The sequence below is a fragment of the Ovis aries genome, chromosome 4, assembly GCF_016772045.2.
Source record: "Ovis aries strain OAR_USU_Benz2616 breed Rambouillet chromosome 4, ARS-UI_Ramb_v3.0, whole genome shotgun sequence".
In the NCBI taxonomy this organism is placed as follows: domain Eukaryota; kingdom Metazoa; phylum Chordata; class Mammalia; order Artiodactyla; family Bovidae; genus Ovis; species Ovis aries.
The window spans coordinates 105,111,647-105,124,602 of NC_056057.1; the positions used below are offsets into that span (position 1 = coordinate 105,111,647).

Below are 12,956 nucleotides of genomic sequence, written 5' to 3' on the forward strand. Positions count from 1 at the left end.
ACTTCCGCTACCCAGTCCATGACCTTCCTCTGAGGGGACCTGGCCGCTGCACCCAGGAAGGAGGCGCATCCCATCTTTTTATTGAGTTGGCACCTCTGGAATGGTGTTTGGTCTGTGATCACATGAAATGTTCACATACAAGACAAGAAGCTTCCACTCTCTGCCATTTGCTGTATTCCATAACTTATGATGTTCAAGTTCAACCCCAGAGAGTCCTCTCCCAGAGAAGTCCCAGAGACCTGCCATGATCTTGGCACATAGCAGACCCATAGCCAAAAATGCTCCACCTGAACACATCTTCAAAGCCCAGACCCTTGCTGGATATTCCTTTTCTGCTGTTACTTATTTTTATTTCTGTTAATGTGAAATCATATATGTATGGTTTAAAAACAATCCTAAAGCCAACCCCTTAGTGCTCATAACCCAGGTGAAGAAATATCACATTAGCAAACTTTGGGGATTGTGTTAGTTTCCCATGGGTGCTGTAACAAATTATCATCACCCACATGGCTTAAAACAAGGGGGATTTACTCAGTTCCAGCTCTGGGGGCTACAAGTCTGCAGTCAGGGTGTCTGATGGTTCCTGAGAGAAGTCTTTGCTTTTTCTGGCTTCTGGTGGCTCCCAGCAATGCTTGGCACTCCTTGGTGTGTTCCTGCATTACTCCCATCTCTGCTTCCATTGTCACCAGCCTCTTTCCTTCTCCTTTCTCTTATAAAGACACCAGCTGCTGGGCATACACACCAAGGAAACCAGAACTGAAAGAGACACATGTACCCCAATGTTCATCGCAGCACTGTTTATAATAGCCAGGACATGGAAGCCACCTAGATGTCCATCAGCAGATGAATGGATAAGAAAGCTGTGGTACATATACACAAGGGAGTATTACTCAGCCATTAAAAAGAATACATTTCCATCAGTTCTAATGAGGTGGATGAAACTGGAGCCGATTATACAGAGTGAAGTAAGCCAGAAAGAAAAACACCAATACAGTATACTAACACATATATATAGAATTTAGAAAGATGGTAATGATGACCCTGTATGTGAGACAGCAAAAGAGACACAGATGTATGGAACAGTCTTTTGGACTCTGTGGGAGAGGGAAAGGGTGGGTTGATTTGGGAGAATGGCATTGAAACATGTATAATATCATATATGAAATGAATCGCCAGTCCAGGTGCAATGCAGGATACAGGATGCTTGGGGCTGGTGCACTGGGATGACCCAGAGGGATGGTACGGGGAGGGAGGTGGGAGGGGGTTCAGGATGGGGAACATGTATATACCCGTGGCAGATTCATGTTGATGTATGGCAAAACCAATACAATATTGTAAAGTAATTAACCTCCAATTTAAATAAATTTTTTAAAAAAGGAACAAAAAAACAAAGACACCAGTCATTTCATGGAAGCAACATAAATCCATCGACGGAGGAATGGATAGAGATGTGGTACACACAGACAATGGAGTACTGTTCAGCCAGAACAAAGACTGAAATAATGCCATTTGCAGCAACACTGGATGGGCCTAGGGCCCATCACACTAAGTAAAGTAAGCCAGACAGAGAAAGGGGAATATCGTATGAATCTAAAGAAATGATGCAAACAGACATATTTATAAAACAGAAACAGACTCACAGACTTCAAGAATGAACTTATAGTTACCAGGGGGGAAGGATGGGTGGAAAGAATATTTAGGGAGTTTGGGATAGACACGTACACACTGCTATATTTAAAATGGATAACCAACGAGGACCTACTGTATAGCACAGGGAACCCTGCTCAATGCTATGTGGCAGCCTGGAAGGGAGGGGAGTTTGGTGGGGAAGGGATACATGTATATGTATGCCTGAGTTCCTTTGCTGTCTACCTGAAACTATCACAGCTTGTTAATCAGTATGTGCTGTGCTGTGCTTAGTGGCTCAGTTGTGTCCAACTCTTTGTGACCCCATGAGCTGTAACCTGCCAGGCTCCTCTGTTCATGGAATTCTCCAGGCAAGAATACTGGAGCTGGTAGCCATTCCCTTCTCCAGGGGATCTTCCCGACCCAGGGATTGAACTCGGAGCTCCTGAGTTGCAGGCAGATTCTTTACTGTCTGACCCACCAAGGGAAGTCCAGTATAGCCCATTGTACAGATGCAGAAACAAGAGCACAGGGACGAGGTCTCTCTTTGCTGCACCTACTGTAAGAATGAAAACCATTTTTAGCAACAGGCAGTTGACAATCCAGAAAATGTAGACATCACTTGGAAGGGATACACAGGTGTTACAAAGGGCCCCAGAGGAGGCTGCAGAGGGACTTCAGTCATATCCATGTAGAACTCTGCCTCCTTAGAAAGAAAAAGAAGAGGCTTTGGGAAGAAATAGGAAGGAAGCAGCTATGGTTTGCATTGTGTTGCCATGTATAGAATGTAATGGAGTGTGTAAGCCTGGCTTCTGTTTCAAGAAGAGGTGAGTGTGCACATCCCCATCACTGTTGTCATTCAGGAGGCCGGGTCTCTGGCTGAAATCTGGAAATTCTTGGATGAGAAAAATGTCAGCAGTGCTTAAAAGTATTTGAACCAGGAATTGCTTGTTCAGTGTCTCAAGCCCAGAAAGAGGAGTTAATTCTTAAAGGTAAAGACGGCCTTGTAGCAACTTTAGCTTGTTCCTTTCACAACAGTTAAAAGGATACCAGGACACTTTGGGTTGGTATCTCAGTCTCTGAAAATTGAACATTTCAGCAGGCAGATGGAGATCTAAGAGTTGGAAATAACTAGACGGTGGATGATTCTTAAGACCTAATTCTAATTTGAATGATGCAGTAAAGGCCTTCTATTGAAGGATCAAAAGGACAGGGAGGTTAAGCTACTTGTCCAAAGTAACCCTGTGAGTGGGTAGCGGAGCCAGATCTAAACCCAGGCAGGTGGACTCTCAAATTCACACCCTTACCCACATGCAACCTCTCCCTGCGGGTCTTTAGGTGGCTAATCAGACAGATCACTCTTCAGCGGGAAAGCCAGAAGAGTCCAGAGCTCAGCTGGGGTCAGTCATGGCTCCAGATAATCCGATGGTGTGGAAGATGGAGATCAAGCAGAAGAGGGCACACCTGCTGGCAAGAGCACCAGTGTGGGCACTATGGGGAAAGCAAGCAACTCAGGGCAGGTGAGGGTGGAGTTATCAGCCAGGGCAGCAGCAAAGAGCCCAGACTTTAAAAGCATTCGGGCCTCTGTGAACTATTGGGGTTTACAAGTAAGACATCGCTTGAGTCTAGCAAGTGCTGGCCTCATAGCTCCTTCCCACTGCACTCAGCTGTTCCTCACCAGGCCGAGCAACACACCTAAGCTCCCACCTCTGGGTCTCTGTACTTTCATCCTCCATCTAGAACAGTCTTCCGCAGACATGCTCGCTCCCCTCAGGCCTGTGCTCCAAGGAGGCTCAGGGAGGGAGTGTGCCTCTCTTCCCCACTTGCCCGTCCTTCACTCTCCCCTTGCTGTGTGGATGGTGTTTTCCAAAGATGCCACAGCAGTCTCTTCCAACCTGTGTTCTTTGTCCCACCCCTTGAATCTAGGATCCCCGTCACTGCTCTAGCCAACAGAATACAGCAGAAGGGATGCTGATCCAGCCCCGGGCACTTCATTGCCCTGGCTGCCTCTGCTTCCTGTTTCACGGAACACTTACTCCTGGAACGCTCCTCCAGGAGCCAAGCTGCCAGGCTGAGAAGCCCAGGCCACATGGAGAGGCCACCTGGAGATGTGCTGGGCAGCAGCCTGGCCAAACTCCCAGCTAGCAGTCAACATCCACAGCAGCCAAACGAGCGAGGTACCTCGATGTCCAACCCAGCTGGTCCTCCCGATGACTCGAGGCTAGTCCGATATCTGGCTGCACCCCATGCAAGACCCCCAGCGAGACCACCCTGATGGGCCCAGACCACCAAAGAACCATGAGAGAGACTACGAAATTGTTTCAGGCCACTGAGTGTTGGGGCCATTTTCTTCCCCAGCAATAGTCATCAGGAAGATTGACCGTGCCTAAGCTGGGAGGGATTGGGGGCAGAAGAAGGGGACGACGGAGGATGAGATGGCTGGATGGCATCATTGACTCGATAGACGCGAGTTTGAGTGAACTCCAGGAGTTGGTGATGGACAGGGAGGCCTGGCGTGCTACGATCCATGGGGTCGAAAAGAGTCGGACACGACTGAGCGACTGAACTGAACTGAACTGAACTAGTTATCACAGCACCTCTCACCACCAGACATTATACAAGCTGTTTGTTTATTCTCTTTTTCTCCCTCTTGGTTTTGTTTACTACTGTACTCTTTATGGTTCATAGTTTCCTTGAGTTACACAAGGCTGTGGTCCATGTGATCAGTTTCAATAGGTTTCTGTGATTGTGGTTTTCATTCTGTCTGCCCTCTGATGGATAAGGATAAGAGGCTTATGGAAGCTTCCTGATGGGAGAGACTAACTGAGGGGGAAACTGGGTCTTGTTCTGAAGGGCATGGCCATTCTCAGTAAATCTTTAACCCCATTTTCTGATGACAGGCAGGGCTGTGTTCCCTCCCTGTTGCTTGACCTGAGGCCAAACTATGTTGGAAGTAATGAAGATAATGGTGACCTCCTTCAAAAGGTCCCATGCCTGCACTTCTACACTCAGTGCCCCAACCGTGCAGGAGGCCACTCAGTGAAACTAGGAGCCATGTCATGTAGGGCCACCCAAGATGGGCAGGTCACCGTGGAGAGTTCTGACAAAACGTGGTCCGCTGGAGGAGGGAATGGCAATCCACTTTGGTATTCTTGCCTTGAGAACCCCATGAACAGTATGAAAAGGCAAAAACATAGGACGCTGTAAGGTGAACTCCCCAGGTCAGTAGGTACCCAATATGCCACTGGAGATCAGTGGAGAAACAACTTCAGAAAGAATGAAGAGACGGAGCCAAAGCAAAAACAACACCCAGTTGTGGTTGTGACTTGTGATGGAAGTAAAGTCCGAAGCTGTAAAGGGCAATATTGCATAGGAACCTGGAATGTTAGGTCCATGAATCAAGGCAAATTGGCAGTGTTCAATCAGGAGATGCTAAGAGTGAACATTTTAGGAATCAGTGAACTAAAATGGACTGCAATGGGTGAATTTAACTCAGATGACCATTATATCTACTTCTGTGGGCAAGAATCCCTTAGAAGAAATGGAGTAGCCATCACAGTAAACAAAAGAGTCTGAAATGCAGTATTTGGATGCAATCTCAAAAACGACAGAACGATCTCTGTTTTCATGGCAAATCATTCAATATCCCAGTAATCCAAGTCTATGTCCCGACCAGTAATGCTGAAAAAGCTGAAGTTGAACAGTTCTATGAAGACCTACAAGACCCTCTAGAATGAACACTCAAAAAAAGATGTCCTTTTCATTATAGGGGACTGGAATGCAAAAATAGGAAGTCAAGAGTTACATGGAGTAACAGGCAAATTTGGCCTTGGAGTACAGAATGAAGAAGGGCAAAGGCTAACAGAGTTTTGCCAAGAAAATGCACTGGTCATAGCAAACACCCTCTTCCAATAACACAAGAGAAGACTCTACACATGGACATCACCAGATGGTCAGTACCGAAATCAGACGGATTATATTTGAAGCCAAAGATGGAGAAGCTCTATACAGTTTGCAAAAACAAGACTGGGAGCTGCCTATGGCTCAGACCGTGAACTTCTTACCGCCAAATTCAGACTTAAATTGAAGAAAGTAGGGAAAACCACTAGACCATTCAGGTATAACTTAAATAAAATCCTTTATGGTTATATAGTGGAAGTAACAAATAGATTCAAGGGATTAGCTCTGATAGAGTGCCTGAAGAACTATGGACAGAGGTTCATGACATTGTACAGGAGACATGGATCAACACCATCCCCAAGAAGAAATGAAAAAAGGCAAAAGAGTTGTCTGAGGAGGCCTTACAAATAGCTATGAAAACAAGAGAAGTGAAAGGCAGAGGAGAAAAGGAATGATATACCCATCTGAATGCAGAGTTCCAAAGAACAGCAAGGAGAGATACGAAAGCTTTCCTCAGTGATCAATGCAAAGAAATAGAGGAAAACAACAGAATGGGAAAGACAAGAGATCTCTTCAAGAAAATCAGAGATACCAAGAGAACTTTCCACCAAAGATGAGCACAATAAAGGACAGAAATGGTAGGGACCTAATAGAAGCAGAGGATAATAAGAAGGGGTGGCAAGAATACATAGAAGAACTATACAAAAAGATCTTCATGACCCAGATAACAATGATGGTGTGATCACCCACCTAGAGCCAGACATCCTGGAATGTGAAGTCAAGTGGGCCTCAGGAAGCAACACTATGAACAAAGCTAGTGGAGGTGATGGAATTCCAGTTGAGCTATTTCAGATCCTGAAAGACGATGCTGTGAAAGTGCTGCACTCAATATGCCAGCAAATTTGGAAAACTCAGCAGTGGCCACAGGACTGGAAAAGGTCAGTTTTCATTCCAATCCCAAGGAAAGGCAGTGCCAAAGAATGCTCAAACTACCGCACAATTGCACTCATCTCACACGCTAGTAAAGTAATGCTCAAAATTCTCCAAGCCAGGCCTCAACAGTACGTGAACCATGAAATTCCATATGTTCAAACTGGATTTTGTAAAAGCAGAGGAACCAGAGATCAAATTGCCAACATCTGCTGGATCACTGAAAAAGCAAGAGAGTTCCAGAAAAACATCTACTTTTGCTTTATTGACTATGCCAAAGCCTTTGACTATGTTGATCACAATAAGCTGTGGGAAATTCTTAAAGAGATGGGAATACCAGACCACCTGACCTGCCTCCTGAGAAATCTGTATGCAGGTCAGGAAGCAACAGTTAGAACTGGTTATGGAACAACAGACTCATTACAAATTGGGAAAGCAGTACATCAAAGTTGTATACTGTCACACTGCTTATTTAACTTATATGCAGAGTACATCATGAGAAACTCTGGGCTGGAAAAAGCACAAGCTGGAATCAAGATTGCCGGGAGAAATATCAATAACCTCATATATGCAGATGACACCATCCTTACGGTGGAAAGTGAAGAAGGACCAAAGAGCCTCTTGATGAAAGTGAAAGAGGAGAATGAAAAAGTCGGCTCAAAACTCAACATTCAGAAAAGTAAGATCATGGCATCTGGTCCTATCACTTCATGGCAAATAGCTGGGGAAACAATGGAAACAGTGAGAGACTTATTTTCTTGGGCTCCAAAATCACTGCAGATGATGACTGAAGCCATGAAATTAAAAGATGTTTGCTCCGTGGAAGAAAAGCTATGACCAACCTAGAGAGCATATTAAAAAGCAGAGAGATGACTTTGTCAACAAAGATCTATCTAGTGAAAGCTATGGTTTTTCCCGTGGTCATGTATGGATGTGAGAGTTGGACTATAAAGAAAGCTGAATGCCAAAGAATTGATGCTTTTGAACTGTAGTGTTGGAGAAGACTCTTGAGAGTCCCTCGGACTGCAAGGAGATCCAACCAGTCCATCCTAAAGGAAATCAGTCCTGGAAGGACTGATGCTGAAGCTGAAACTCCAATACTTTGGCCACCTGACATGAAGAACTGACTCAATGGAAAAGACCCTGATGCTGGAAAAGATTGAAGGCGGGAGGAGAAGGGGTCGAGAGGGGATAAGATGGTTGGATGGCATAACCAAATCAATAGATATGAGTTTGAGTAAACTCCAGCAGTTGGTGATGGACAGGAAAGTCTGGCGTGATGCAGTCCATGGGGTTGCAAAGAATTGGACTCAACTGAGTGACTGAACTGAACTGTACTCTTGGCAGCACTAGTGGTAAAGAACCTACCTGTACCCCAGGAGATGTAAGAGATGCAGGTTCAATCCCTGGGTCCGAAAGATCCCCTGGAGGAGAGCATGGCAACCCATTCCATTATTGTTGCCTGGAGAATCCCCAGGAAGAGAGGAGCCTGGAGGCTACAGTCCATAGAGTTGCAAAGTTCAGTTCATTTGCTCAGTCGTGTCTGACTCTTTGTGACCCCATGAACCACAGCACGCCAGGCCCCCCTGTCTATCACCAACTCCCAGAGTTTACCCAAACCCATGTTCATCAAGTCAGTGATGCCATCCAACCATCTCATCCTCTGTCATCCCCTTCTCCTCCTGCCCTCAATCTTTCCCAGCATCAGTGTCTTTTCAAATGAGTCAGCTCTTCACATCAGGTGGTCAAAGTATTGGAGTTACAGCTTCAAAATCAGTCCTGCCAATGAACACCCAGGACTGATCTCCTTTAGGATGAACTGGTTGGATCTCCTTGCAGTCCAAGGGACTCTCAAGAGTCCTCTCCAACACCACAGTTCAAAAGCATCAATTCTTCGGCACTCAGGTTTCTTTATAGTCCAACTCTTTGCAACTCTTGAGTTGCGCAACTGAGTGACTAAACACACGCACATGAATTCTTAACACTTGAGTGCTTTGCATGCAGCAGATGCTCAATAAATATTCTCTAAACAGATGAATGAATCCAGGGAACTCCCTGGCAGTCCAGTGGTTAGGACCCTGTGCTTTCCCTGCTGAGGCCCAGGTTCAATCCCTAGATGGGGAACTAAGATCCCACAAGCCACACAGCATGGCCCCCAAAAAGAAAAAGTAAAAAGATGAATGAACCAAAAGACATTTCCCCCCACATCACAAAGCAATAGTCAGTGTGATTCCATTAGTTCTCAAGAGGCCTAACACTGAGCACAGGCCAGGCATCAGATATGGTTGTATTTATTCACTCAGCAGTTGTTTATTATGTTTCAATTATGTGCTGCTTTCCTAGTGACTAAGTGGTAAAGAATCCACCTGCAAAGGAGGAGACACAGGAGATGTGGGTTTGATCCCTGAGTGAGAAGATCCCCTGGATGAAGCAATGGCAACCCACTCCACTATTCTTGCCTGGAAAATCCCATGCACAGAGGAGTCTAATGGGCTACAATCCATAGGGTTGCAAAGAGTCGGACGTGACTATGTGCTAAGTCCTACAGACAACAGCGAACTAAAACAAAAGTCCCTGCCCTCACTCTAGTCGGGTAAGACAGGCAATAAAATAAATAAGGAGATTACACTGTATACTAGAAGGATATAAGTTGCAAAGAAGAAAAATAGAGCAAAGAAGAGGGAGAAAGAGTCCTGGGGTCAGGTTGGAATGTTAAGTAAGTTGACTAAGTGTACAGCAAGTCCCCTACATATGAACAAGTTCTGTTCTGAGGGTGCGTTGGTAAGAACAATTTGTTCATAAGTCCAACAAAATTAGTCTAGGTACCCAATTAACACAATTGGCTATTTAGTACTGTAATAGGTATATAATATTGATACTTTTCACACAAATAATACCTAAAAAACAAACACAAAAAATAAAGAAGGCATTTTTAATCTTATAGTACAGGACCTTGAAAAGTACTGTAGTACAGGACAACAGCTGGCATACAGGGACTGGCATCGAGTGACCAGGCAAGATGAGGTACTGACTGGGGGAGGGAGAGGAGGTGGGAGATGGTAGAGCTGAAGGGTCATCAGCAGCAACAGGAGAGGGAGGCAAGCTGCGGTTTCACTCATGCTTGATGTTGATGGAATGAATATTCGCATCTTTGAAAGTTCACAGGGTGAATGTTTGTACATCGGGGACCTATAGTATTGGTTTGCTAGGGCTGCCAAAGCAAAGCCCCACAAACTGGGTGGCTTAGACAATAGAAATGTATTATCTCACAGTCCTGGAGACTAGAACCCAAATGAGAGAGACAGATTCTCTGTAAGTGCTTTGCATTTTAGAATAATGTAGGGTGGCTTTAATTTAATAAAAACAAGAACTGAAAGATGATACTATAAAGTAACAGGATGAGATGGAAAGGGAGGTTGCAGAGCTAAGGAAATAAGCTGCAAGCTGAAATACTATGATTATATATATAATAAATAAATTAGAAAAGAAAATAATAAAATAATCACGGTTGAAAATCAAATTAACATCTTGGAAGAGAGACTTGAGATAACAGATGTACAGGGAAAAGACACAGAGACTGAAGCAATTTAGAAAGAATGTGGTAGAAGCCAAAGATGTTCTAAGTTGAGGACATTTGATACCCCTTGTATACAGATCTCAACAAAAGGAACTTAAAATTATTCAGAAATATAACAGCAAAATATCTGACTTGAATCAAAACTTAAATATAAAGATTGAAAAGATCATGTGTATACGTTAGGAAAACTTGTTTTAGTAAAATCAAAATTAACATGTCCTATTTAAGATTTTGAACATCAGATTTAAAGGGAATAAATTGTTCAAGTAATTCCCTGGTGGTCCTGGTAGACCACCACACTCTCACAGCCTGGGGCCTGTGTTTGATCCCTGATCAGGGAACTAAGGTCCCCCAAGCGGTGTGGTACAGCCAAAAACAAAAAATTATTCAGACATTCTGGTAGAAGAAAAAAATAAAAACATCACTTTCAAAGGAGGGGGGAAAAAATCAAGCTGGTCTCAGACTCCCCTTATAGCAACATTCAATGCCAGAAGACACAGTTGTTGTTCAGTCACTCAGTCCTGTCTGACTCTTGGTGACCCCCATGGACTGCAGCATGACAGGCTTCCCTGTTCTTCACTGTCTCCTGGAGTTTGCTCAAATTCATGCCCATCAAGTCAGTGATGCCATCCAACCATCTCACCCTCTGTCATCCCCTTCTCCTCCTGCCTTCAATCTTTCCAGCAACAGGGTCTTTTCCAATGAGTCAGTTCTTCGCATCAGGTGGCCAAAGTATTGGAGCTTCAACCTTAGCATCAATCCTTCCAGTGAATATTCAGAATTGATTTCCTTTAGGAAATCAAACCAATTGACTGGTTTGATTTCTTTGCAGTCCAAGGGATTCTCAAGAGTGTTCTTTAACACCACAGTTCAAAACCATCAATTCTTCAGCACTCAGACTTCTTTATGGTCCAACTCTCACATGAGTACATGACTACTGGTTTTTCCAGCAGTCATAAAACCATGGTTTTTCCTATGGAGAAGACACAGAGTTGATCTGAAAAGATATGAGAGGAAAAAGAATGTCACATTCAGTCAAACCGACCTGGAAGCAACAAGCAAACACACTCAATGAAATAATCCAGAAACTATAGTCACTTCTTTAAAAAAAAAAAAAAAAAAGTATTGATGATGAAATCGAGCCAAGAGATGAGTCAAAATAAAGAGTTCCAGAATAGGGGCATCACACAGAGGGATAGATGGTAGGCACTTAATCCACTTAAATAGGAAAATAGGACGTAAGGAAAAACAGTACAAACAAAAGCTGGGAGTGAGGAAAGGGGAGAAGGAAGGCTCAGTGAAGCAGCATTATCGCTTCATCTCTCACAGTTCGGAGTAAATCAAGTCTATGTAAAACTGAAATGTGATTTCAAAAACTAGTGGATTCAGGCCTCTGATGCTTACCATAATTCATAATTTTTTAGACTTCTAAGATTATTTTAGGAATTAACATCTCTTGTAGTGAAGAAACATTTCATTTCAGCAAATTTTTGTTTTACCTTCTTTAAAAAAAAATTAAATAGACTTTAGATTTAGACTACTATATATGGTAGAATGCATTAGTTTCTAATTCTTCAGCTCTCCCTGCACCCAAGCCCTTTCTTTGTAACTTCAGAGCTGTTCTTACCAGAGGCAGGATATTTTTACGTGCCACACTGACATCTGGGTTGGCTATGTTTCAGCCGAGTTTCAATGAGGGGAGCATGATTACCTGGGATGAGTGGCAGTGGGGAGGGGCACGGTGGTGAACTGTTTCATGTGCCAGATAATAAATATATTTTAGGCTTTGGGAGCCATATGGTCTTTGTCACACCTACACAACTTAGTCATGAAGCGGCCATAGATAATATGTAAATGAACAGGTGCATCTCTGTTCCAATTAAACTTTATTTACAAAAACAGATGGCGGGTTGGATTTGACCCATGACCCGTAGTTTGCCAACTGCTGGGTTAATGTGTAAAGGATTTACAATGTACTCAGACCTTACATTTGGAGAAGTAAAAGTCCAGGAGGGAAGCTGGAAGATCGCAGATAAGTTACCCATCAGTCAATCTGAAACCCAAGCGCTTCCAACCGCCAAAGGGGACTGCAAAGGGAAGGCTCATGGAGACGTCACAGGACGTTGTAGTTCTAAGAGGCGCCCGGGGTCTTTGGCTTTCCAGCTCTCTTCCTCCTTACTCACATTGTGAGGTAGCCATTCCATGATTCTATCAAGCCAGTTCCCCCTCAGATAATGGGGAACATGCTAAGACCAAGGAATTCCATGAATATGAGCCAACTGTCTCTCTTCATTTGCAGTGAAAAGAGTTGCTGGTCAGAGCTGATGCTATGTGGAATACCTTGGTGGTGGATAAGGCACTCTGTAAGTGCAGGGATGGGAGTTTTGGCCAAAGTATTGTGGGCAGGAAAGGTATATCTATAACCTGAGTAGGAGTTCCAGTAAGAAAAGACTCCGTCCCTTCCTTGGTGGAAGTGGCCCAGCGTAACTGCTCTGTAACTCCTGACTACTGTGTATAAGGCAGCAGCAAACTTGTGTGTGCCATTATCTCTTTGAGATCCTGTTTTCAATCATTTTGGACATATGCCTGAAAGTGGTACTTCTGGATTATACAGTAATTTTAGCTTATATTTTTTGAGGCCCCTCTATTCTGCTTTCCATGGTTTCTGTACCCTTTTACATTCCTACTAACAGTGCACTAGGTTTCCAATTTCTCCACACTCTTATCAACACTTGGGTTGTTTTTTTTTTTTAATTTGATTGGTTGGCTGGCTTGTTTTGACTGTGGCCATCCTAGTGGTTTTGAGGGGAATCTCACTGGGGCTTGATTTGCATTCCCCTAATGATTAATGATGTTGAGCATCTCTTTATGTGCTTGCTGGCTATTTGCATGTCTTCTTTGGAGAAATGTCTATTCAAGTCCT

General features: G+C 43.9%; 1 protein-coding gene across 2 annotated transcripts in view; it reads right to left on the reverse strand.

Annotated features, from left to right (window-relative positions):
- Positions 1–328: 328 nt before the first annotated feature.
- SLC37A3 (solute carrier family 37 member 3) overlaps positions 329–12,956 on the reverse strand; it is a 101,956-nt gene continuing 89,328 nt past the window's right edge. For both annotated transcript variants that reach the window (XR_009600456.1, XR_009600455.1), the window contains one exon: positions 329–11,030. The gene's annotated coding sequence lies outside the window, so the exon portion shown is untranslated. The remainder of the gene's footprint in view (positions 11,031–12,956) is intronic.